We start from the raw sequence: 27483 nt of genomic DNA on the forward strand, positions 1-27483 counted from the left end.
TTGCTTTACCTATGTGGAAAGAAATAGAAAAGTCTCCTAAAGCCATGTCATTAATTAGCAGAGAAAATTTTGCATGTTTAATTATTGGCAGTCTCTGTTTAAAATGATGCTTCTCTGAAATGCTAATCTAACAATGAATAAGAATTCTTTGCCAAGTGAGGCAAAACTTCCTGCTAACCTTGTTACCTGGATAAGTCTTTCAGAAGTGTGTTAGGATGTGTTGCTTAACAAGAGTACTGTTAACTATTTGACCTGGAACTGAAAAATGTTGACCTACTGAGAACGTCTATTTTAGTGTAGATAATCACAGAGGGCAATTAAATCGTATTTTAAAATTCTAATACCAATTTCTCCCACATTAAATTTCTAAGAAGTATTTTACAGTGCTGATTTTAATATGTTTTGAGCTCTTGTCTAACAATATAATAGCTTTGTCCTGAAGAAAAAGTTTTTATTTTATGCAGAAGAACAAATTCATTTTGTAATTTCAATCCTGGCCTCTTCTGTTTAAAAACTATTAAAAGGAATATATAATGGTACATTCTTGTGCTGTACGCTATTTCAAAAAATGCAAATATCTTTCTAGGAATTATTTTTCTTCATTACCTTTGTTGTTGTTTTGTCCATTTGAGCAATTAAGTGTTTGTATATAAAAGCTGGAGCCAAAAGATTTTGTGAAAAGTCGTGCATAAAATAAACATGGATAAACTTTAGAAGTATTGAGAGAAGTTGTTGAAGAGACTGAATTTTGGCTGCCTGAAAAGGAAATTGTGCTATGATAATATCCATAAATATTCAATGAAAAAGAATGTCAACCTTTCCCACCTATAGGATGCGTATAGTGCATGCAACTGTGTCTATTTGATATATCAGGAGGACCTTTACACGAGACCAAGCAAGTTCTTAGTCCAAAGATTATTGATCATGCTGACCCTCTCCTGGCCAATTTGAGGATGCATCTGAAAAGAATTTGTAGGTGAAAATAATGTTTGATAGCAATTGTTTAGGGACTTTGCTTTAAAAGTCATTAAAACCAAGAATTTTTATACAGTACAAGATCAATATGATAATGACATTTTTGTAAAATAAATAAACTAGCAGAAGATTATAAATTAACAGAGTGGTATTTTCTTCATACCTCTCTGGGAGGAAAAGGAAAGCTAAAACATAAAAATTTTGAGATTAGCCAGGCATGGCGGTACAAACCTTTAATCCCAGCACTCAGGAGGTAGAGGCAGGTGGATCTCTGTGAGTTCAAGGCCAGCCTGGTCTACAGAGCAAGTTCCAGGACAGCCAGGACTATTACACAGAGAAACCCTGTCTTGAAAAACAAAAAAAACAAAAAAAACAAGAACAAAAAAAAAGAGGGAGAGAGAAAGAAAAACTTTTAAGTTGAAAACAGGAGAGAAAGACATTGTTAGAATTCACTTTTGATCAAAATTCTTTTCAAAAGCAGTCTCTTTACCCCAGTTAACACTACTAATTATTGTCATGACCATGACCAAAGCAAGTTGGAGAGAAAAGGGTTTATTTGATTTATATTTCCACATGGTTGTCCATCACTGAAGGAAGCAAAAGCAAGAATCTGGAGGCAAAGGCTGATGCAGAGGCCATGGAGGTGTGCTGCTTACTGGCTTGTTCTCCATGGCTTGCTCAGCCTACTTTCATATAGAACCTAGGACCACCAGTGTAACCCCATCCACAAGGGGGGAGGATGGTCCCCTATCAATCACTAATTAAGAACTTCCCCTATAGGCTTGCCTACAGCCCAATCTTACAGAAGCATCTGCTTAGTTGAGGCTCCCCTCTCTCCATTGACTATACCTTGTATCATGTTGATATAAAATTAGCCATCATACCTTCATATCATATAGTATCCATAGGAATGTCAGTTGTTGAAGAGCAATAGAAATTCGGTAACAGGATTATGTTAGGTTTTCATTGAAGTGGTGTCATGTGATTAAGAAATCCAAGGCAAAAAGGAGGTTGGGAGGTACTGGAAGAGAAAAGGGAAACTTTGGTCAGAATGTAGATGGATGGATAGATAGATAGATAGATAGATAGATAGATAGATAGACAGATAGATAGAAGATGAATAAATAAGTAATTAAATACATCAAAAAAAAATCCAAGGCCAGGACCAGAGAGATGACTCATGGGTAAAGTTGCTTCATACCATGCCTACTCTCTTCAGTTCTACCCATCCCTGCCAGAGCCCCATATGGTAGAAAGAGAAAACTAACTCACACAAGCTTTCTTCTGACCTCCCCACTTTCTGCCATGATACACAACAGACATGCACGCACACGCGCACACGTGTGAGCGCACCATAAATAGATAAATAGATGTGAGGATGAATACATGATAGATAGATAGATAGATAGATAGATAGATAGATAGATAGACAGATGTAAGAATCCTGGGGATGGAAACATGGTTCAGTGATTAAACACTGGCCTGGCATGTGAGATCCTAGATAAAATCTCTAGCACTATAGGAAAAAAAAACAAACAAACAAACCCAAGTCAGACATAGTGGTACATGCCTATAATTCCAGTATTGGGAGGCAGAAGGATTGTGGAAATTTTGAAGCAGTCTAGCAAGACCCTGTCTCAAAGTAAAGAACAATCCTAATGTTCAGACATGTTCAACAATCAGACATGCCATTGTGTTTGCATTTGAGTTGAGCCATGTTGTCCTCACAGAGATCTTGGTTTTACAGTTTAGAGAGTTAATTGCATTTGTGCCATGACTGTGCCTTGGTCTTTGTTACATGTCTGGTTTCTTGTCACCCAACTGCATTTTTAATTTTGTCTAAAGTCTGAGTCTCATCTAGTGTATTTCACAAATTACAGCAGGACTTCACCTTCATCTGCTTCCAAGGTCCCCTCCTCTACTCTTTAGTGTTATAATCTATGCTTTTATTTCACATTAAAATATTAATGTCATGTGCTGTTACCATAACTAGGTCTTTCATAGTTTATCTGGTGACCAGTTCTAAACATTGAAAATTAGCAAAGCACATAACAAAGATGACCTTATAAATATTTTTCATGGCTAATACAAGACTGCTGTGGGAGCATATTTTGCTCCTTCAGCCAATAGCATTTAAGATACCAGCCCACTTGGGCATGGTCTCTTATACTATAAAAGCAGCGGTAACTGTGCGCCCAGTAACCATGCTCCTGCTCTCTTGCTTCCTGCTCCCGCTTCCAGCTGCTAGACTCTGTTCCTGTTCACGTAGAGTACTGTTGTCTAGGTCAGTGATCTGTAAGTTTTCCCCTTAAATAAATAACCCTTTTATTATTCATAATTCTGAACTGGTGTGGGATTGTTTTGTGACTTACGACATCACAAGATACCTGATGTTGTCATTGCCTCTAGTGGTTTTAAAATCTTAGTCTTCTTCTCTGTGGGGCATTTCCAGTTTCTCCAAGGAAAGAAACACCTTTCTATCCCAAATGTGTTTCTGTTCCCTTCAGCCACATTGCCTGCCTTTTCCTGCCCAGTTTCTAGAACATTGAACAGCTATCTCTTTGCTCCATTTTGCTAAAATCACAACCCCCAGAAACAGAGAAAAGGCTGAATGGGAAGAAGACATTCTGCGTGTTTGCATGTCCCAAATACCTTTCTTCTCTGTTAAAGTCCCCAAGGTATTCTGAGTGGATATGGTTTTCTAGATTGAATCAGTAGCCCTGGGCCACTCGCGCATTCATGCTTTCTTTGTAGGTAAAGTTTTTCCTCATTCTTTCAAAGCTTTCAGGATCTGCTCTTGATCTTTGATGTTTCAGAACTTCTCTCAAGTCTTTGAAAGTGCTGGGTTTTTTGTCCACTTTGACTGGATCTTTAATGGGCTCTTTCAAGTCCAAGGGAGCCCTTAGCCCAGACTATCCTGATAATTCTTAGATGACTTATCTATCTGTATGTATGAACCTCTAGTAGTTGACTGGTGTTGTGTGATGTTTATCTTTACTTATATTTTTAATTCACATTTTATCTTTTGGATCTTCTTAATTTTATTTTCCAACTCCTCTACTATATAATTATGATTGTTGTGCTGTGAATGCCTCAAGAGTGTTTGTCACTCTAATTTTGAGACCACAATACATGGCATTACTTTATGTGTATAAGCAGTGTGCTTGCAAGGTAGTCACTTAGCATAGTTATCATTGCCTCTGCTGCTTTGAGGGTACTGTGAAATGATTAACCTCATCGCTGGGATGCTGCTACGCTTTTCATTCCTAATCAGTGATCCATGTGGATCCCGGAAAAGAAGATCCAGGCCGCCAGTGATCCAGATCATAGCATTCATAACTGTCTCCCTTAAAGAGCTTCTGCCATGATGGGAATCCACCAAATGGAAGATTAGTGTTATTGTGCTCTGATACAGGCTAGGTCTTTCCAGTTCAGGGTATGAGTTAGTGTCGGAGGACTGTGGAGACTCTTCCCTTCTGCTCCCTATTCCTCTTGATGGTGGTGTAGGATGTGTTGCTTTCATTGGTTGAATAAAGAGACTGCCTTGGCCTTTAGATAGGGCAGAAACTTAGGTAGGTGGGAAAGATAGAACTGGATGCTGGGAAGAAGAGCATAGTCAGGCAAACGCCATGAAGCAGATGTAGGTTAGAATCATTCCTGGTAAGCCATGACCTCATGGTGCTGCACAGATTATTAGAAATGGGTTAGATCAAGATGTGAGAGTTAGCGAATAAGTGGCTAGAGCTAATGGGCCAGGCAGTGTTTAAATGAATACAGTTTCTGTGTAATTATTTCGGGGCTAAGCTAGCTGGGTGGTGGGACACAGCCTGCCGCTCGTCCTACAACATGATGGCACTGTTCTGGTTTCATTAATTAATTGATTCATATTTACTTGGATGGTCCTTGCAATGGATCCCAGGGCCAGATACTGCTAAGTAAGTGCTCTGTCATTGAGTTGCGTTTCAACCCTTGATTTATTATTTTAATATAGTAATCATTTATTAATGCATATGTTTGCCATGGCACATGTGTGGAGGTCAAAGGACTACAATGCGGAGCCAGTTCTCCCATCAACCTCTACATGGGTTCCAAGAATCAAACTCATTGTCACCAGATTCCTGCAACAAACACTTCACCCACTGGGTCATCTCCTTAGACTTAGCGCCTAACTTTTAAAATTGTTTTTCCTTAAGCTACTTAAAATAAAGAAACCCATTCTTAAAAGTTGACATGGCTTCCAACAAGGTTGTTTGAAGAAACAGCCTCCCTCCTCTCATGCATTTGCTCTAACAAAAAAAAAAATGGTCATGGTGACATTTAGTCTCTTGAGTTCTACCAGTGTGGTCATTGCAATTGGAAGCAGCCTTGGGGAGTCTTATGACTTAATGCTATTCCTGCACTTATTCCTGCACAGATTGGGAAACTGAAACATAAAGTTTGAGGTAGTCCCCCCAAACTATTAATCCGGAAGTCATAGAGCCAGAAATCTAATTCCATGATTTTTTAAATTAAAATATAATTACATCATTTTTCTCTCCCTCTCCTTCCTTCAATTCTTCACATGTATCACCCCTCTCTACCCTCAAATTCATGACCCCCTTTTCTTTGTTATTATTGTTACAAATATATCTATATATGACTAGATATAGACATACAACCTGCTGAGTTCATTTATTGTTGCTTGTGTATGTATGATTTCAGGTCAATCCACTTGGTTTTGGATAAGCAATTAGGGGTCTCATTCCTGTGGCTGACTAATTAATTCTCCCTCTCTCATCAGTCATTAGTTGCCTATAGTTCTTTATTTAGGGATGGGATCCCATCAGATTTTTCTTTTGTACAACAGCATGTTTATTGGTGCTGCCATTGTTCAGGTCTTGTTTAGGCAGCTATATTGCTGAGGTATTATGGTACAACTTTCCTGTGATTTCTAGGAAGAAATGACATAATTTCCCAGTAGGCTTCATGGACCTCTGGCTCTCAGAGTGTTTCTACCCTTTTCTTCTAAACTGTTCCCTGAGCCTTTGGTGTGAAGGTTATCTTGCAGGCATATCAACTGGGGCCTGGTCACAGCCAGTTGTCCTCTGTATTTTGACCAGTTGTGACTTTTGGTGATGGTGTCTGTCTACAACAAAGACAAATTCTTTTAATGAAGGGTGAGAGATGCATTCATCTGTAGACATAAGGATATGTACTCAGAATGTGGTAGGAACTAATTCCATAAGTTTTACCTCCTGACCTTTTACACCCAACCTCTATTCTAAGGCATCTTTCTATACAGAGCAAGCATCTGCTCATGGAAGAAATGAATAACGCTAGCCAGACTTAGCAACTATTCGGTCTGGTCCCTGAAGAAGAAAACCCTTTGGTGACATTCTGTAGTTCAACACAAGCCCTTTGGAGGCAGGAGTGGAGGTGCACTCCCCTTAGACATCTATGCCAGAGGCTGAGGAGGGAGAACTGTAACTCGGGGGCAGCCTGGGACACAGAAAAGTAGGCAAGGAAGGAGATGGGCTTCTGGGCTGAGCCATTTTCATTTCTTAGCTAACATGTCTCTTTCTTAGACAAAACCAAGAAACAGCAAAGGAACAAACAAGTTTCAGAGTTACTAAGAGTGTCACAGTCTGTGAATACTATCCTAACATGGAAAAAGCTGTTGTATGCATGAATACCAATATCCTAACTAATGCCTACATTCATGATCACAGAGGAACACACTAGTGCTCTCTCTCTCTCTCTCTCTCTCTCTCTCTCTCTCTCTCTCTCCTCAAACAAGTCAAAAAAAAAAAAAAAGTCTTTTCCCATCACACATGACCTAATGGGCCAAATGCAAGCCTGTAGGCCCCAAATCACTCAACTCTAATTCTATTCTGACACAAGACTCCCTCTGTGGCCTTGAGCAAGGCAATTATCCTTCCTGACTGAGTTTGGTCGGCCATTAAAGAATAATAATATGTGGTTTCTGGGAAAAGGATTGGTGTGGATTAATGACTTAGTTAATGTGTGTCTGGTGTTTTCAAGAGTCCATGCCCCACATAAGTAATTGTAGTCAAGTACAATGAGGTCTCTGTTTATCTCTGAATGCAGAAGAAGGTAAAGGCTCACACTCTCACAGTATCAGGCACGTAACCATGCCAGAAAAACGCCATTATGATCCCCGGGTCACATGCCCTATACTGTTATTTATGACCAAGAGGAAACCTCACAGGCTCTTGTTTACCAGAGGACCTGCTGATTTTAATTGCCTGTGGAAGCCTGGAGCCTAATGTTGCCTACCTCTATTAGTCAAAAATATTAGTTACCAGCGCACAAAAATGTCTTCATTTTCTCTAGCGGGGTACGAATTCATTCTGAATTCTACTACTGTTTGTGATGGTGTTAGACCCAGGAACAATGGAATAATGGTGAAGGGGGTCTTTGCTTCAGGGAGGCAGAACCTCAGATGGGTGTACTGGCTGAATTGTGTTTTCTGATAACACGCTAATAATACTAGTAAGCAGTTTTCCAGTGGTAGGCCCTGTACTTTGTCTAGTATTGTCTGGAAGTGATACATTTGTACTACTACCCGGCATGTCCATTTCTTTCTCTGGTTGCCTTTGGGATCAATTTCACCCAATATTTGAGAAGAGCTGATAGCTAGAGGACTGTTTCTAATTCAACAAAGCATTGGTAACCCCCCTCCAACCCACTCATTCACAGTTTTGGCTTATCATCAATGCCAGTGAGTTCAGTTCCTGCATCCAGCATCTGTGCAGGCCAATAAATTTCCCTTTATCCTATTAAAATGTGCACGACTTCCTTTGCATGGCTGTTTTACAAAAGAAAATTCAACCTTTTGAATGCTTCTTCCCCGGTTACTTCAAGCCAACTTTTCTCTAACTAAATATAGCATGAGATATGACTGTGTGAATATTTAAAATAACTCTTACATCTGGAGTTCTCTTTATTTTCCTCAACCAACCATACATATGCTTCTAGGACCCGTGAAAAGCAAGAGTGGGTTTGTTCTGAGATATATATATATATATATATATATATATATATATATATATATATCACATCTTAAAGTTAATCTGAGATCGCTTTTGTTTAATGTAGACTAGCCTACTTAGTGTAGAGAGATCAATAACTCACAGATGTAATACCTTCACAATGAAAGAATTCATCTCTCCCTTGAGAAATAACATACACACGCACACGCGCACACACACACACACACACGCAAGCCACAGTTACTTCTTTTTGTCTTTTAAGTCAGTGCTTCCATCTGTCCATACATCCTGAGTGAGAAAGACAAGACCTGCTAGATGCCTCCGGGTTGACTCACAAATCTTCTCTTCTTTCCTGAGAAGCCCACTTGACCTTGGCTATATATATGCTGTCTCTTGTGCTATGTGACTTCCTAGCTCCCTGTCTGTACTTGCTTATTTCAAGTCCAAGAAGAGTGGGCATTGATCAGATTATCACTGTGCCAATCCTTGGGCAATTTAATGCTGGAAAATTGCAACCAGTGTCTCCTATTGGGTTCTTAAACAAAGCTTTGTTCCTGGTTACTCCCAGGGGACTAAAGAAATGTGTTTCTCCCTTTAAAAAAAAACTAAAAATGAAATATGACTTTATGTTTCTGTTTTAACTAGAATTTTGAACAAAAGCAAGAAACTAAAAACCTTAAAAGACATTCTTTTCCAAAAATCTTTATTATTCAGGGCTGGAAAGAGAGCTCAGCAGTTCAAGGCATGGGCTGTTCTTCCAGAGGATCTGGGTTCAATGCCCAGTAGGGTTCAGATCATCTGTAGTTCCAGGGGATCTGACACCTTTTTCTGACCTCCTCAGGCACCAGGCACACAAGTGGTTCATATATACACATGCAGCCAAAACATCCATACACATGTAAGAAATTACATTTTTGAACATTTATATTATTCACTAACCCTAAAACAGGAGTCAGTAGTCTAGTGATTTTTCCTCTATGTGACCTTAAGAGACTGTATAGAAACATAATAGATTTCTTTCCTAATTCTAATAAAATGTTTTATTACCCAAATTACATTTTCATCTTCATTCCTTGTACTGTTTTAACTTGGCATGTTTTATATATTCATTCAGTCTTACATCTTCAATTCTGATGGACCACTTTACGTTCAAAATACTTTCCTTTTATTATTCATTTAAGCAACTACAATGTGGATAGCTGAAAAATGACCAGAATTAATATAAATTAAAGGACAAAAAATACATTGTCACTTTATTGGGGGACATATTTATAAAAGTTCCTTAAATGAAGAGATGATATCCTTCTAGCATCAAGCACTGCCTGTGTTCTTGGAAACACTTTATCTCACTTGGTGACTCAGGAGCAGATGATTGGGCCTTGGCCTGTCTGTCTGCCTAGCAGATTCCTCCTTTCTGGCACTGCACAAGGCCAGTATTAACTCATTGTCAGGTGTAAGCAGAGGCAGTGTCTGGGAATATAGAAGGATGGGGAAAGCAACAGTTTTCTCCTTAGTGATGCTGATCCTCCTGGCTAACTATTGGGCTTTCTGAGTTAATAATCTCTAGTCTTAAGTCTGGCCAGAGGTCCACCTGTGTGGTTCTCTTACCCTTTTTTAATGAGAAGGGAACAGAAGCATCACAGGTGTTCAGGTTATTTAATTTTTCATGTTTCCAAAATGTAAACTTATATCAGCAAAATGAATTACAAGTAACTATAAGTAAACATGGATTCTCATATGAAAGAAATTTGGTTAAATGTATCTGTTAGAAATATATATATGATTACATTTTATATTTATTGATAACTTATATTACAAAACAAGTTATATTTTAAAAGAAATGAATTACTGAGACATTCAAATGATAAAGATGCTTGTAACTGACTGATAGCTTACATGCATTAGGAATAAATAATATACAGATGTGGTATTTGATATATCCATTGCATGGAAATATACTTAAATTTTTCCATTTTAATATATGCTAGACACAAATTTGCCAGATGTTTCTCAAGCCAATTTAAAAAATATTTAATAATAGTTGCTTTTTAAAAATGATACCTGTAAGGCCTTTACCCAATCAAGAACAAATCCACAACTGATCATTTACTTTATATCTGGTATTATCCAGAATTCTGGAAGCTTAAAGAAAGTAAAACATTGTTTTGCTCTGAAAAATTGGATTTGATGCTTTTACCCTTAGTGGGACAGCATCCCTGACAAAAGCAACACAGGAAGCTGATTGGGCAGCTCTCAGCTGTGGTGGTGGGACTGTCCACGTGCATACACCACATAGACACACCTCCTTAAAAAAAGCTTTCCCAGGGATGGAGAGATGGCTAAGGGGTTAAGAGCATAGGCTGCTCTTCCAGAGGACCTGAGTTCAATTCCCAGCAACCACATGGTAACTCACAACCATCTAAAATGAGATCTGGCACCCTTTTCTGGCCTGTAGGCATACATGCAGGCAGAACACTGTACACATAATAAATAAATAAATCTTTAAAAAAAAAAAAGCTTTCCCACACGGAGTTACCATGAACAGATACATGAGCCTATAGGGCATTTCACATTCAGTCCAAATGATGCCCGAATTATCCAAATATTGAAATAAAACCTTGCAGTAGATTGGTGTACAAAATAATGAATCTATGAAAGAAGTAGAACAGGCTGTTTCCCCAGGTGAGAAGAATCTGCCAGGTTGGAGGAGAGTGGAACCATCATCAAAGATGATGCTGCATTTGGGAAATAGCAAAGTGCCCGAGGGTGGCAGAAGCCAGAAGGAAGGAAGAAAAGTGAAAAACAATGGAGGGAGGACAGATTTTTTCTGAAATGGAATCTGTGCTAAGCTTTTCACTGCATCAGTGACTATGTACTTTCTTGCTTCTGTGGACCATGGGCCCTTCAAGGCTTGAAATGCAGGCCGTAATATATTGAGGCTGGGGTCCCACGGGGCATAGCCAGTGAGAGAGTTACTTTTCTCATTGCCACGACCTGACAAGAAACACCTTAAGGAAGAAGGGGTTTGTTTGGACTTACAGTTTAAGGAGGGATATAGCCTATCAGGGCCGGAAGTGGAGTGCACAGTGGGCAAAGGAACTGTCAAATCAGCAGTCAAGAATCAGAGGGAGATGAACGCTGGTGCTCGGCTCATCTTCTTTTTTTCAGCCAAGGGCTGGCCCCGTGGATGGTACTGCCCATATTCAAGATGAATCCTTCCTCCTTGTTTGTAATTTTTTCTGGACTCAGTCTCATAGACACACCCAGAGTCATGTTTCCATGGTAACTCTAAATCCAGTCAAATGGATCGTGAAAATTAACTCCCACCGCCATGCTCAATGACAAAAACTGAATGATAAAAAATGATAGGGGAACTGAGAGGGTAAAAAATTCTGTTTGTAAACTTCATGAGGTGTGTCTCATAAGGGTTCATAGGAAGTGTCAGATATGAAGTGAAATCCAAAGAACAGAGCAGGGCTTGAGGAGAGAAATACATGGATCACACTTAAATCATGGCATTGGATGGACATCTCGAGGTACAGAGAACATAAAAAAGAGAATGTGGCCTATGGTTGAGAAGATTAAGTGACCTTAGACTCTGGAGTATTACCATAGAAGGGTCGAAGCAGACATAAAACTCAAATATGAAGCATCATGTATACAAACCTAAGAATTTTCATTTAAAACAAAGGCCATTACAAATAAATACATCCATACCCCTCATTGCTGCAAACAAATACCCCACAGAGAATTTTCTTTGAAAAAAATTTCAAATTATGTGTATGTTATATGTTTCTGTGTATCTGTCACCTGCCTGTGATTCTCATGGAAGCCGGAAGAGGGAGTCAGATAGCCTGGAACTGGAGTTGCAGGTGGCTGTGAGCTGCTCCACATGGGTGCTGGGAACAGAACCTGAGTCCTCTGGTGAGCCATTCTCACCCTTAACTGCTGAGCCATCTCTCCGGCCCCAAAATATATATATATATATATATATATATATATATATTAATTTTAGGTGGTATAAATCTTGTCATCTGGCCTACGATGTTTTGCTTAATTTAATTTGAAATCATTTTTAACTGAATTAATCACAATTGAAATGTCTCCCACCGTGGTCAAAGTATGGCTTCCGGTAACAACAACAACAAAAACCATTGTTTATTGCCAGAGGTACCTTTTCTACACTCAGAGACCCAGCAAAGTGGAGGGATTACAGAACATTCTCTTCCTTCTAATCTCCTTTGTGATTTCCTAATTGCACCACATAATTATATTTTTCATTTGTTAGTGCTTATTTACCTTCATCTGTTCCTGAGAGTTTCTGATTCTGAACTTGTTTCTAAGGTGAGGACTGATTTGCTACTTCAATTTCCAGCACAATGCAATGCCATCTTTTTTATGATGAGCCCTCTGTTTACATTGTAGTGATTTGTGAAGAGGAATCGTGAATATTTAAAGATGCTACACTAGGAAAATCTCTGTTCTATTTATGCCCTACTTAATAGAGTTATTTTACAAAGGTTTTTGAATAGCTATAACCAGAAGAATCATCAACAAATCATAATGGAAATTATACATAATAGAGAATGCCTTCCCAGAGGACAAAGTTAAAAACACTAAATTTCTTAAAAATGCCATAAATACTTTTGTGATGCCTGCTTGTTCTGGCAGGAAAGGGACAAATTCCTCTGAGGCAAACCCAAGAAAGCTTCAATGTGGGGATATTAAGCAAAACCCAGAACTGTTACTGGCACCTTGGTAGTGGTCTCTGTCAAGCCTTGAGGCCCAGGAAATTTTAACAGGTACATTGGAGGACAGGAATGATCTACTGAGGCATAACGGGAGCTGCAGCACAATCAGAAAAAGAATAAAACACCTGTCTCTGTAGAGGTAGACTTTGAAGAAAATGTTGATTGCACCTCAGCTCTAAGTTCAGAAGAGTAAAAGAAGGGAATATATGGAAAATGGCCAACCATCTGCTTTTCCTCACAGTATGATGGTGTCTTCAAGGTCAGGGAAACCATTTGGTATCCCACGGAAACATACCTATGTGTATGTCCTGAGGGTGTTTCCAGAGAGGTTTTTTAAAAAAATATTTATTTATTTATTTATTTATTATGTATACAATATTCTGTCTGTGTGTATGCCTGCAGGCCAGAAGAGGGCACCAGACCTCACTACAGATGGTTGTGAGCCACCATGTGGTTGCTGGGAATTAAACTCAGGACCTTTGGAAGAGCAGGCAATGAGCCATCTCATTGCCTCTGAGCCATCTCTCCAGCCCCTCCAGAGAGGTTTGAATCAAGATGGATGATCCACCCTGAATGTGGTGTCATTCATTCCAGGGACTGTGGTCCCAGACTGAATAAAAAGAAGAGAGGCTAAAGAGATGACTCAGTGGGTGAAGTAGTTGCTGTTAAAGACTAAGATTCTGAGTGATACCAGAATTTCATAAGGAGCCAGGCATGGTGGTACATGCTTGCAATCCCAGATCTAGGTGGCAGAGATAGACAGATTCCCAGGACTCACTGGCCAGCCAGTCTAGTCTAATTCATAAGCCCCATGTCCTAATGAGAGTCCTAACTCACAAACTAAGGCTCCTAAGGAGTGACTTCTGAGTTTCACTCTGGCCTTCAGAAGGACATGCATGTGTGTACCAGAACACACCTGTGAAAGTGCACACAAATAAATAAAAACTGAAAAGAAGGCAAATAACTCCAGCAGTCACCTCTCTCCACTCTCCGACCGCAGTGTGAGGCCTGCTGCTCTGGCCCCCGTCATGATGGAATGAACACACTACGGACAAAAGAAATGCTTCCCCCTGTTAAGTTGCACCTTATCAAGTATTTTGTCAGAAAAGTTAAACAGCAGGCCATGTGTGCTGCCCCAGGGATTAAAACTGTATTATTAAAAGTTGGATGGATAAAAAACCAAAAGTCAAGTGCCAAAAATGCGGCATAATCACTCCCAGTTGGCACTGTCCAAAACAGCTTAGAAGCAGAAATATAAATCATCTCTGAAATAATTTACTTTAGGTGGCATCTGAGCATTCCAACAGATGGAAGTCCATAGACATGCACAGACAGGAAACATTTGGTAAGCACAGAAAGACATCAGTGACCATGTGCAGGGCCTGGAAAGGGAGAAACACTCCTTTATCAGATCTGAATACATTAGTGATGTTAGAGCATATGAGGTATGCATTGAAGTAACAGATTCTAGCAACACTGACCTGTTGTGTTTTTAATATGTATTTTATAATAATGAAAAACTGTAATTAATAATTAAAAGTAGAAACTCTATAAATTTGTTAAGTGCCATACCAAATATAATAAAAAAAATTGGTGAATTATTATTTTAAAATTTGTTATTGCTATTGTGATATAACACGAAGCCTACCGGTGTATATAACGTGAGACTAAGTCTGACTACATCTGTATGTGCTGCAGATTGTTGACCATGAGATGTTATACCACACAGCTCTCAGATCTCTTAATCTTGTATATCTGAAATGTTTTAGTTATTATTTAGCTATTTGTCATTTCTCCCCCCATTCAACCCAAGACAGCTACCATCCCACTCTGTGCTCCTATGCATAGAATGATTTAAACGATTCTTTATTTTATTTCATATGTACGTTTGTTTGCCTGAATGTGTGAGTGCAAACTGTGCATACCTGGTGTCTACAGAGGCCAGATCCTGGAACTGTAATTGCGGACAGTTGTGAGCTCTTTAGGGTTGATGACAGCTGAATCCAGGTTCTCTGTAAGAACAACAAGTGCTCTTAACTACTGCCACATATCTCCAGCCCCAAATTTAACCATTTTAGACAACTCAGAGAAGTTGGATGATTTAATATTTGCATTTCATAGCTTGCTTGATTTATTAAGCCCAGGGTCTTGCAAGTTTACTTATGTAATCACATATTAAAGATTATATTCCATAGGACTTTGATTTGTATGTTTTTAATAATTGGTAGCAATAGGCATGATTTTACATATTTATTGGCCATTTGTATATTTTCATTGGAGTTATGTCTACTAAAGTTATTGATGACAGATTTTTGGTTTGGATTATTGATTATTTTGGTTTAGGTTACTAGTGTTATTATAGGAGCTCTCTATATATTTAAAATTTAACTCGTTATCAGATATGTAGTTTATTAGTTTCTTCTCATGACTGTGACAAAATGTCTGACTCTACCCCCTTCAGTAATTGTTCCAACCCTAAATCCTGACCTCTAACTTTAACCCTTAGCTTCTACCATAACTCTAAACTCTGTCCCTAAATCTAACCCCAACATAATCTCTAGTCTTTTTTTTTTTTTTTTTTTTTTTTTTTGGTTTTTTGAGACAGGGTTTCTCTGTGGCTTTGGAGCCTGTCCTGGCACTAGCTCTTGTAGACCAGGCTGGTCTCGAACTCACAGAGATCCGCCTGCCTCTGCTTCTCGAGTGCTGGGATTAAAGGCGTGTGCCACCACCGCCCGGCTAATCTCTAGTCTTAAACCTAACCCGAACCTAACCTCTAACTAAAACCTAACCCCTAACCACCAATCCTAACCCTACCTCTAGCCCTAAAGTTAACCCCAACCCTAACCTCTAACACTAACCATAACCCCTAGTCTTAACCTATAACCTCTAATCCTAACCCTAACCTCTAGCCATAACCCTAGTCCCAACACTAAACTCTAGCCCTAACCCCTAACCTCTAATTCTGACCGTCACATCTAGCCCCAACCCTAACTTCTAATACTAACCATAACCCCTAGTCCTAACCTATAACCTCTAATCCTAACCCTAAACTCTAGCCATAACCCTAGTCCCAACACTAAACTCTAGCCCTAAACCCTAACCTCTAACCCTGACCGTAACATCTAGCCCTAACCCCTAACTTCTAATGCTAAGCCTAACCCTCATTTTGGCTCACATCTTGATGTCACAGAGATTGGCAGAGAAAGGCAGCTTCAGTGTAAGTCTCCTAGCTCCACAGTGTCCGCACTCAGGAGAGATGGGCTGGGAAGATGAATGCTCTTCCAACTGTTTACTTTTTATTCAGTCTTGGCCCAACCTATAGAATTGTGATGCTCACATTTAGAGTGGGTCTCTGAATCTCTTTAGCCCAGAAGAAAGGATCTCACAGACATGTCCAGAGTTTTTTCTCTGGTAGTTATAAATCCTATCATGATATTAACCACCAGATGTCCACCATTTACCAGCTTGAAACCCTAATACAGCAGTTCTGAACCTGTAGGTCACAGTCACTTTTAGAGTCAAACAACTTTTTCACAGGAATTACATATCAGATGTCTTGCATATCAAATATTTACATTACAATTCATAACAGAAGCAAAATTACATTTATGAAGTAGAAGTGAAATAATTTTTTGATTAGGGGAGTTACCACAACATGAGGAACTGTATTAAAGGGTCTCAGTATTAGGAAGGTTGAGAACCACTGCCCTAATACATCACTTTTGAATCATAACCTGCCCCTGTTCCTTAGAAGCAATCTAAAAATACAAAATGCATTCATTCCAACTAGGAGAGAGAACTCACCATTGTGATCCTTTGAGACTGGACCTGGAAATGGAGACTGACCATTAAAGGAGATAGGTACCATGTAACCAGGTTGCTGAAGAGAGAGACAGACCCTTGAGTTCCCTGAATAGCAGAAGAGATATAGCTTCATGGTCCTGAGCAGTCATCATGGGGTCTTGAAGGGAGCTAGTGCATTCCCTTCAAACTCCATAGAATGGGTTTCTGACTCTTCTAAGTTGCTGGTAGGACAGGGAGAGTACTCCACATTACATAACCTAGTCTAGTCTAACCTACAAAGTCATGAAGAAGGCACTAGGGGCATAGGTCAAAGGTGCCTTGAGCCAAGGCAACATGTGGAAGAGGACGAGTTTGTTTTCCTGGCTCGTCCTCAGTGTCCTAGCAGACATAGCATGTGTCTATCAGTTGTTTGTCCTAAGAGATAGACTGTAGGAAAGTGTGACCTGATTTGTGGGAGAGAGAAAGAGGCAGCTAGAGGGTCTGAAATCTAACACTTCCAATATGTCACAGACTAAACATTCCACTTCAATAAGGAAGTAGGGGGGCATAACAAGAAAAAAGCTGCACCAAAACAAGACCTAAACCTAGTAGAGCAAACATGACATTCTATGGCTCCATGTCCAGCATCTAAGGCTCATAATGGAATCATGGGGACTCCAATAGCCAGTTGTATGGGGTAGCCTTATTGCTTAAAACCCATGTTTTCACAATTTCCCTAACAATGGTGAATGCAAGCCATAGGATTCTACTGCATGCTTAATTCCCTTTAGATCATTCATACATATAGATTTCCACTTAAACATTCCTTGAATCCTTTTGGATATTTAGTTCTGGATGGTTTGTCAGGGGACATTACAGGATAATAACCTAAAACACCTGGGAAGTCATCTCTGACTCTGACACATACTGGTGAGGCTAAATCCTGTTCATGTTCCATTTCTCCCTACTCAAGAGTTCAGATAATTTCCTCGATCCTTTCCAATCTTTTTACCACTGCCTTTTATAATGCCTGACTCTCTTGACCTGTTATAATTCTAAGTATTTCATTGACTCACATGTTGGAGGATGGAGCTGCTTGTTTGTCCTGGCTGCCTGGGTAGCTTAGCCCAAAATAACTACACAGAAACTGTATTAATTAAAACACTGCTTGGCCCATTTGCTCTAGTTTCTTCTTGGATAATTCTTACATCTTAATTTAACCTATTTCTATTAATCTGTGTATCACCACGTGGCAGTAGCTTACCAGAAAAGATTCAGCATGTCTGTCTCTGGCAGCTCCATGGTGTTCCTCTCTTTCTCTGTCTTTCTTCCTCTAGCATTCAGTTCTGTCTTTCTTGCCTACCTAAGTTCTGCCCTATCAACTAAGCCAAGGCAGTTTCTTTATTCATTAACCAATGAAAGCAACACACAAACAGAAGGAACTCCTGCCTCATTTCCCCTTTTCTGTTTAAACAAAAAGGAAGACTTTAACTTTAACGTAGTAAAAATACATATAACAAAACAAGTATCAAGCAAAAACTACAGTTACAATATTTATATCTATTTTACCTTTTCATAACTGAGGAAAACTATAATAATAACTATCTATTCTTCAACCCCATCAAAGACTCCAGAAGGATATAATATTACCTAAGTAAACAGGAAGTGCATTGCAAGCACTTCCAAAATTCTAGAATTGACAGAGACATCTCGCTCTGGACAGTCAACCAAAGTTTTTCTGTAGCATTGTGGTATCCATCTTTACCCTACAGGGCCATAGTATCCAGAGGACTTTTACATGAAGCAGGAAATTTCAAAGACAGTTTAGTTATTTTCTTCTGTATCCTGCAGAATGTCTCATAGACTCTTTCATGAAGCAGGAGCCCCGAAGGATCATCTCACCTTTAGGCATGTTCAGCAATCATTTCTCTGCAGGTCCTGTATATCCAAGCAAAAGCAGTTTTTTGCACAAATGGGTAACCAACTTCATAAGGAGCCTCTTTGATGCCCATCTTGCTCTTGAAGTTGATTGGTACTGCCAAGAGCAGACATGTCTCATTGTCATGAAAAGTCCCAAATTTTTAAAACATTTTAAATGCCATGTTTTGTAGCCTTTGAAAGACATAAAGAATGCCTATCCATCTGAAATATATCGATGCACATCTAGAAAATCCTACTAACATGATTACAAGCTTGACTATTATAAATGATTATCTATTAACCCTTATTTCTTAATTATACATTACATTTTTAAATGAGCTACACAATCACAATACCTTAATCAAGATCAGAAATGCATATACATATAACAAAATTAACCTTAAATTTGTATCAATAAACCAAGATCCATACCAAAGCAAATTAATCATATATATATCATATCCCCCTTTAAATGTAAAAGAACATTTATAAACAATATTTGGGAATATGGGCATAGTTTTGTCCATACTGCTTCCTGCTGGCTGGGGGCTGTGTGTTAGGTTCATCTCAGTCAGTCGTTAGGCAAAGAAATATTTTGAGGGTGTTTATGGCAACCTTTCAGGGGTGCATGGCCTATCAAACCATATTTGTCTAGAAGTATTCTACAGGTTCTCATCTTCTGTGGAAACAAAACAAAAACATCTTTTCCAAAGTACCATATCCTTAGACCCAAATTCTGAAGTCAAGACACCTTTATAATATACTTGCTGGTTTAGCTTATCAACCCATACAATAAAATGTCCCTCTGTACTTAGGTCCTTCACAGTCAAAAAATTCAAAGAAAACACAATAATATACATAATCCAGACTGTCTGTGAATTTTCCATTTTTACGTAGCTTATTTTTCTTTACTCCTTTTAACCTAAGACTATCTATACTCTGTCTCTTCAAAAACTTTACCCACCTTTTTCAAGCATTAACTTTATTTTATGACTCTCTATAGTCTTTCTTCTCTCCTCCAAGCCTATGCACATTTATCCAGCACTGTGACCCAGTTAGAGGTCTTTTATGTCTGAATCTGGTCCTATTGTGAATCTGAAATTGTTTATTGTCCAGGAGCACTTCTTAAAATGCTAAGCATTTCTTAAAAACTTAAGTTGTGCCATTAGTAGGGGTAACACGGTACCATCTGTTTGCCTGCCCAGTCTAAAACTTAAGCTGTGCTGTTACTATGATAAATGTGGTAGTTCTATGTATTTTGTGTTTAAATTAAGCTCTTTCAAGTTTTAAGTGGATTTAGTTCATCACGTTGGTGCCAGTTGTTGGAGGAAGGAGCTGCTTGTTTGTCCTGGTCGCCCAGCTAGCTTTGCCCTGAAATAACCACACAGAAACTGTATTAATTAAAACACTTATTGGCCCATTTGCTCTAGTTTCTTCTTGGATAATTCTTACATCTTAATTTAACCTATTTCTATTAATCTGTGTATCACCATGTGGCAGTGACTTACCAGGAAAGATTCAGCATGTCTGTCTCTGGCAGCTCCATGGTGTTCCTCTCTTTCTCTGTCTCTCTTCCTCCAGCATTCAGTTCTGTCTTTCCTGCCTACCTAAGTTCTGCCCTATCAACTAAGCCAAGGCAGTTTCTTTTTCCTTTCTTTCTTTCTTTCTTTCTTTCTTTTTTTCTTCTTTCTTTCTTTCTTTCTTTCTTAAAAATTTCCACCTCCTCCCACTCCCCCCACTCCCTCTCTCCCTCCCTCTCCAGTACAAAGAGCTGTCAGGGTTTTCTGCCCTGTGGGAAGTCCAAGGTCCTCCCCGCTCCATCCAGGTCTAGAAAGGTGAGCATCCAAACAGACTAGTCTCCCACAAGGCCAGTCCATGCAGTAAAATCAAATCTCAGTGCCATTGTCCTTGGCTTCTCAGTCAGCCCTCATTGTCAGCCACATTTAGAGAGTCCAGATTGATCACATGCTCCACCAGTCCCAGTCCAGCTGGCCTTGGTGAGCTCCCATTAGATCAGTCCCATTGTCTCAGTGGGTGGATGCACCCCTCGCGGTCCTGACTTCCTTTCTCATGTTCTCCGTCCTTCTGCTCCTCGTTTGGACCTTGGGAGCTTAGTCCAATCCAAGGCAATTTCTTTATTCATTAACCAATGAAAGCAACACATAAACAGAAGGAACTCCTACACCACTCATATAACCTCTGGTCCTTATTCTGCACATATTTTCCAAGGTATAAAATTTTTCCATTAATGATAACTTATCTTCCTTGGATATTATTTGGATGGTGTGTAGATTGCCTTCATGGAAAGGTACTCTATCTGTTAACTTATCATAACTTTTTAACAGATTTTGATGGTTAAATTCAACAGTATGAATTCTTTCAGATAATTTCTCAGCACCCTTTGAGGTGAATGGAATTTTCTCTGTCAAATTAATGTTATTCCTTTCAATTGTATTAATTTTTCAGCTAAATTTTGATTTTTGATGCTATTAATCCTGTCAGCTAGTTGTTCATTATTGGTCTGTAAAGACTGTATTATTTCTGAAAGTGCCTCATTCTTGGCTCTGTTATAGAACTACTTTCTTAAGGATATAACCTAAAAAACAAAGCTAAGTCCCAAGATCAAATAAATTGATGTATCAGAAAAATCACACAAGCCTTCCAGAATATCATCCATAGTATAAGCAGAAAGGTTATGAAATTCCTGGGTGGTGATATTGTCTGTCATTATATAACTTTCAAATTTACTGATTTATTTATGTAAATGAATGTACCTTGTTATGGGTCTTTGGTAAATTGTTTATTGGCCAGCATGTGTCACAGTTGCAGGTACGTGCAACCCGCAGTGGCAAGACAAGCTACAGCACCTGAATTGCCTGGGGCTTAATTAATTAATTAAGAGCAGTGCATTTGTATATGTAGGACTGAGTTGGCCAAAATATCAGGAGCCCAAAACTTGCCAGCAGTTGCGAACTGTGAACGGAGCCTGAGTGTGGCCAGTAAATGAGTTGGCATGGATCCTGGGTGCAGACAGTAGATGAGGTAGTAGGGATCATGGTGGGGGAAAAACATGGCTTGGGTGCTGGCTGGAGAGGTTGCAGCAGCATGCTGTGTGCAGGATGGGCCACATGATCAGGGTGTAAGCTAGAGAGGCTGCAGCCACGGGCAAAAAGCATTCCTGAGCTGGTGGGAGTGTGGGGTTGGGGAGGAAGCATTCATGGACCTTTTTAGCTGGTCCCCGTAGGTGCAGACTCAAGTGAACAAGCCAAGAGAGAGAGAGAGAGAGAGAGAGAGAGAGAGAGAGAGAGAGAGAGAAAGCGTGCACACTTTGGGTACCCATGTTCAACCTGGTCAACATCTCAAAGGCCACTGACTGAAGGAGTTTCCCCAGCATTCCATTATTCAGAAGAGTTTGTGTGATTAGTGATAATTCTTTAAATATTCAATCTAATTTACCATGAGGCCACTTTGTCATAATGATTTATCAGGAATATTTTGATTACCAATTCAACTCCCTTAATATGTTTAAGTATACTTTCATCTCTGTATCACGAGTCCTAGTAGGTTGTGTACTTCTGGGAGTTTATCCATTCCTTCTATATTATCTATATTTGTTGACATATAATTATTTATTTATTTTTATTTCTATATATAATAATTTTATTTTTTCTTTTATTGAAAATAGATGCTTTTCTCATACAATATATCCCTACCTCTTTTCCCTTCTGGATCCACTCCCTTTCTGTCTTTTGTTAGAAAAGAACAGGCTTTTAAAAAATAACAACCAAACATGACAAAATGAAATGTAATACGAAGAAGCAAAACTTGTCATATTGAAGTTGGGCATGGCAAACCAAAAGGAGGAAAAAGACTCCCACGTTCCACTTGTTCTCACAGTAAGGAGTCACATAAAAATATGAAACTAAGAACTTTAATATATGAATCAAGGACTTAGACCCTTTTAGGCCCTGTGCTTTCTGCTTCATCCTCTGTGAGGTCCTATGTGCCTTGCTTAGTTGATTCAGAAGCCTTGTTCTCCTGATGTCCTACATCCCCTCTGGCTCTTAAAATCTGTCCACCTTCTTTTCCAAGGGATCATCTGAGCTCTGAGGGATTTGATGGAAAATTCCAACTTAGATTCTCTGTGTGTGTATGATATCTAGTTATGGGCCTCAGCATCTGTTCCGTGAAATTTCTTCCCTCAGAGCTCAGAAACCTCTCTGATGATGACTGCATAAGGCACTGATCTATAAGTATAGCATAATATCATTAGGAATCATTTTATTGATTTTTTTAAGGCCTGTAGTGTTTGGTTTTAACCTAGGTCCTGGGCTATCTAGTCTCTGGTTCTTGGTTACCTAAGCAGTATTGGATATGGATTCCTTTGTGTAGAGTGAGCCTTAAGTCAAAGCAGACATTGTTTGGCCACTCTCACCAGTTCTGTGCCACCATTGCCCTAGCACACTTTGCAGGCAGCACAGATTGTAGGTCAAAGGTTTTGTGACAGAGTTGGTGTCCACTTTTCTTTTTTTATTTCTGTATTGACCCATTTTTCATTCAGTAGAGAGTTGTTCAGTTTCCATGAGTTTAAGAACTTTCTTTTGTTTCTAGTATTAATGATATCCAGCTTTAATCTGCGGTGGTCTGACAGGATACAGGGAGTTATTTCACTTTGCTTGTATCTGTTGAGATTTGCTTTGCATCTGAGTATGTGGTCAATTTTAAACAAAGTTCCATGAGGTGCTGAGAAGAAGGTATATTCTTTTGTGTTTGAGTGAAATGTTCTGAAAATATCTGTTAGGTCTATTTAGTTTATAATTTCGATTATCTCCAATATTTCTCTATTTAGATTTGTCTAGATATCCTGTCTGTTGGTGAGAGAGGATTGTTGAAGTCTTCCAATATCATGTGTAAGAGTCAATATGTGGTTTAAGCTATAGTGCTGTTGTGTGTGTGTTGTTGTTGTTGTTGTTTTACAACCTTGGGTGTCCTTGTATTGGAGCATATATGTTAAGAATTGAAATTTCATCTTGGTGGACTTTTCCTCTTATGTGTGTACCATATCTTTCCCCATCTCTTTTATTTAGTTTTGGTCTGAAGTCTACTTGTTTAGTGTTTTGGTTATTATGTGATGAGAAGTCTTTCTTTTCTGGCATAATGTATTTGGTGTTCTGCATGCTTCTTGTACTGTTTTAGGCATTTCTTTTGTTAGATTAAGAAATTTTTCTTCTATGATTTTGTTGAAGACTTTTTCTGGACCTTTGAGCTGGGTTTCTTCTCCTTCCTCTGTACCTATTATTCTTAGGTTTGGCCTTTTCATAGTGTCCCAAGTTTCCTGGGTATTTTGTGTCAGAAGTATTTTTGGACTTAAACTTTTCTTTTACTAATGTATCCATTTCTTGTATCATATCTTCAATGCCTCAGATTCCCTCTTCCATCTCCTGTATCCTGTTTGGTGAAGCTTGCCTCTGTAGTCCCTGTTCACATTCTTAAATTTTTTACTTCCAGAAATCCCTCAGGTTATGTTTCTTTATTGATTCTAGTTCCATTATCAAGTCGTGAACAATTTTGTTTCCTTCCATGGTTTCTTTGTGATTTCTTGGATTTCATTTCCTCCAGTATTTTGTTTGTTTGTTTTTTTTTTTCATGGATTTTTTAAAAGGAATTTATTCATTTCCTTTTTAAGAACTTCTACTGTCTTTATTCACTTGGTTTTAAGGTCTCTTTGTAGTGTTTCAGCTATTTTGGAATACTTAGGGCCTGCCATATTAGGATAATTAGGCTTTAGTGAAGACATATGGCCCTGACGGTTTTAGGGTTTTTTTGTCTGGTTGGTTTGTTGGTTTGGAGTTTTTTTTTTTTTTTTTTTCTTTTTCAAGATAGGGTTTCTCTGTGTATCAGCCCTGGCTGTCCTGGAACTCACTCTGTAGACCAGGCTGGCCTCAAACTCAAAGAGATCCGCCTGCCTCTGCTTCCCAAGTTCTGGGATTAAAGGCATGAGTCACCACCACCCAGCTGCACTGACTGTTATTGATGGTGTTTTTACACTAACGTCTATATGATTATATAGGTGCTGATTTCCAGATTTGTCCTTGCTGGATGGGTGTTTTGTTCCATGGTTATGTTTTCTCTCAGGACTTTTGGAGAGTGGAATGGCTGTGTATTGCCTGTTTCCCTGGCCTGCTCAGCTGGTGTGCTCTCAGGGAATGCCTGCCTGTGCTGGAAACTGGGATACAGGATGAATTGGTGGAGATATTTGAGACCTATACATGGGCTCAGAGAAGGAGAGACCACCCCAGGTTTCCTGCTACAGAGCAGGAAGTAAGAACACAGTTAGTGGGAGAGGGTTGGGTCTTAGGCAGAAGGAGAGGAATGGGACTGCCTTCAGCCTATTTGTTCACCTGGGAAAAACAGCCCTTGGGTCAGCAAGGGGTACCTGTTAGAGTTGGGGTCTAGACAAAGCAACAGTGGGGGGAGGATCTGTGAGATCCACAGGAGATATGAGTAGTGGGTAGGGAAGGCTGCCCCAGGTGTTGTGCCACAGATTTGGGGGTGAGACTGGAGGAGTGGGTCTGGGGGAACAGAAAGAAGGTCTGTGGGCAACCTACCTAGTTTTCAAGCAGGCATGGGCTAGGGCTTAACAGGGTATGCCAGCTGGAGTTGGGGTGTGGGACAAAGCAACAAGCGGCAGGAGGGAGGTTAGGAGAGGATGGTCTGTGGTGGTGGCTCTCAGCATGTGGGTCATGACCCCTTTGGGGGTCCCATATCAGATGTTTACATTATGATTCATAGCAGTTGCAAAAGTAGTTATGTAGTAGCCCAAAATAATTTTCTGGTTCGGGGTAATCACAACATGAGGAACTGCTGAGGGTTACAGCATTAAGAGGTTGAGAACCACTGGTCTGTGGAATCCACAAGTGAGTGGGCAGAAGGGAAGGAAGGCTGTATCTGCTGTTCTGTTAGAGCTTTAGGGACAAGAGTGAGGGATTGGGTCTGGGGAAACAGAGACAGGAGGTCTATGGACAGCCTACCTGGTTTTCTGGCAGGCCTATAATTATTTATAGTTGTCTTTATCCTTCCTATTCTCCCATGACATCACTTATTTTTCCTCCTTTATTTTGTTTATTTTAAAATTAAAGTATAATTATATCATATCTCCCCTTCCCTTTCCTCCCTCCAATTCCTTTCATGTTCCCCTCATTTTCTGACTTCTTCTTAGTCTAACTAATGGTTTGTCAGCTTCATTGTTTAAAACCCAAAACAAAGTGTTTATGAAGATGAGAAAGGACTTGTAGGTGGGATGGGGGTATGAAGGAAGAAGGAAGATTACAGAGGATAAGGGTTTCATACATGTATGACATTGCCAAAGGATGAATTCAGTAAAAGTTATTTAAAAACCAACTCTTTCACTGACTTTTTCAAGCAATTTGTTATTCTCTATTTCATTTATCCCTGCTTTGTTTTTTATTATTTCTTTCATGGTGTTATTTTTGGCCTTAGTTTTTAATTATTTCTTTGTTCCTTGAAATACAAAATTAGAATATATTTGAGATCACGTTTTTTAGTTTAGAAACTTAATGCCATAAGCGTCACTCTTAGTGCTTGCTGCCTGTCCTATATTCCCAGTTTTGTTATATTGGTCTTTTGCAGGGATAGGGGAAATGGTGCTCCTGGCAACATATATTCTAATGCCCCTCTGGCTTCTTCTTTGGTCTCCTGGTTGTTCAAAAATGTATAGTTTAGTTTCCACGTGTTTGTGACTTTTGTTGCTTTTCCTGTGCTATTGACATCTATTTTTATTTCATTATGTTTGATATTTGATGTGATCTGGTCATCTTCAATTTATGGAAAAGGATCTGTGTCTTTTGGCTTTGTTCTCTATGTGGTAGAGCCATTTGAGACCTGTAATACCGTTCAATGCACTCTGCCTGATGGTTTTTCTGATGGTCTATTCCACCCATTATTGAACATGAGTGGTCCCTTCCTTCAGGTTTGTCACTGCTCTCAAAAATTGAGATAACATACTTAAAATTGTCGCATTGTCCTGGGGAATTACCTCTTTTGTGATTATATAATGTTTCCCTTTGTCTTGAGTGAGGTGTGTTTGTTTGATGCTTTAATATTTTATTTAGTAGGGGCACATATGCCATGATGTACATGTGGAGATCAGAGGACAGAACGTAGGAGTCAGTTTTCTCTTTGCAGTCAGTGGGTTCTGGGAATCAAACTCAATCAAGTTGGCCAGCAAGCTCTATTTCCTGCTGAGTCATCTTCTGGGCCCTCAAATGACGTTTTTTATTGAAATCTGTTTTGTGTCTCTGAGCATTTTCATCATCTTTGGCTACTACTGTCTGCATGGACCCTCTTTGTACTTTTGCTTTAGGAGTTCTAGTATCTTGTTATACACAGCCGATTCTTTAGTTCCAACTGACCACACCCTGAAGATTCAAAGACCTGGTAGAATCTTTAAACTTCCCTCAGAAATGTCACAATCAAGGCCTCCATCGTCTGCAGTGCTATAAAATTCTTATTTTCTAAGCTCCCACACAACAGTTCAATGAGTCCTCAACACTTGATGGCTTTTCCAGCCCCAAAGTTTTTCCACAATTCTCCCCAAAACAACATGGTTAGGTGTATCACAGCAACATCCAACTTCTGGTACCAAGTTGTCTTAATTAAGGTTACTATTGCTGTGATAAAATAACATGTTCAGAAACAACTTGAGAAGAAAGGGATTTATTTCACTCACAGTATGTAACAGTTCATCATTGAAAGTAGTGAGGACAGGAACTCAAGCAGGGCAGGAACCTGGAGGCAGGAGTTGTTCACAGACCATGGAGGAGTGCTCCTTACTGGCTTGCTTCAGACAACTTTCTTATAGAGCCCAGGACCACCAGCCCAAGGATAACACCAGCCACCATATCCTGGGCCCTCTACTCAATTACTAAGAAAACATCTTATAGCTGGGTCTTATAGAGGTATTTTCTCCATTGTAGTATTTCAGATAGCTCTAGCTTGTGACGAGTTGACATAAAACTAGTCAGAATAAAAGTGATTTAGGC

The 27483-nt window shown here is 39.3% G+C and overlaps 1 protein-coding gene across 12 annotated transcripts in view; it reads left to right on the forward strand.

Moving 5' to 3' along the window:
* Kiaa1217 (KIAA1217 ortholog) overlaps positions 1-27483 on the forward strand; it is an 818936-nt gene that overhangs the window by 357440 nt on the left and 434013 nt on the right. The gene's annotated exons all lie outside the window — the stretch shown is intronic.

The sequence above is a fragment of the Microtus oregoni genome, unplaced genomic scaffold (assembly GCF_018167655.1).
Source record: "Microtus oregoni isolate MIOR12 unplaced genomic scaffold, Mior012 000070F_ref0000104, whole genome shotgun sequence".
NCBI lineage: Eukaryota > Metazoa > Chordata > Mammalia > Rodentia > Cricetidae > Microtus > Microtus oregoni.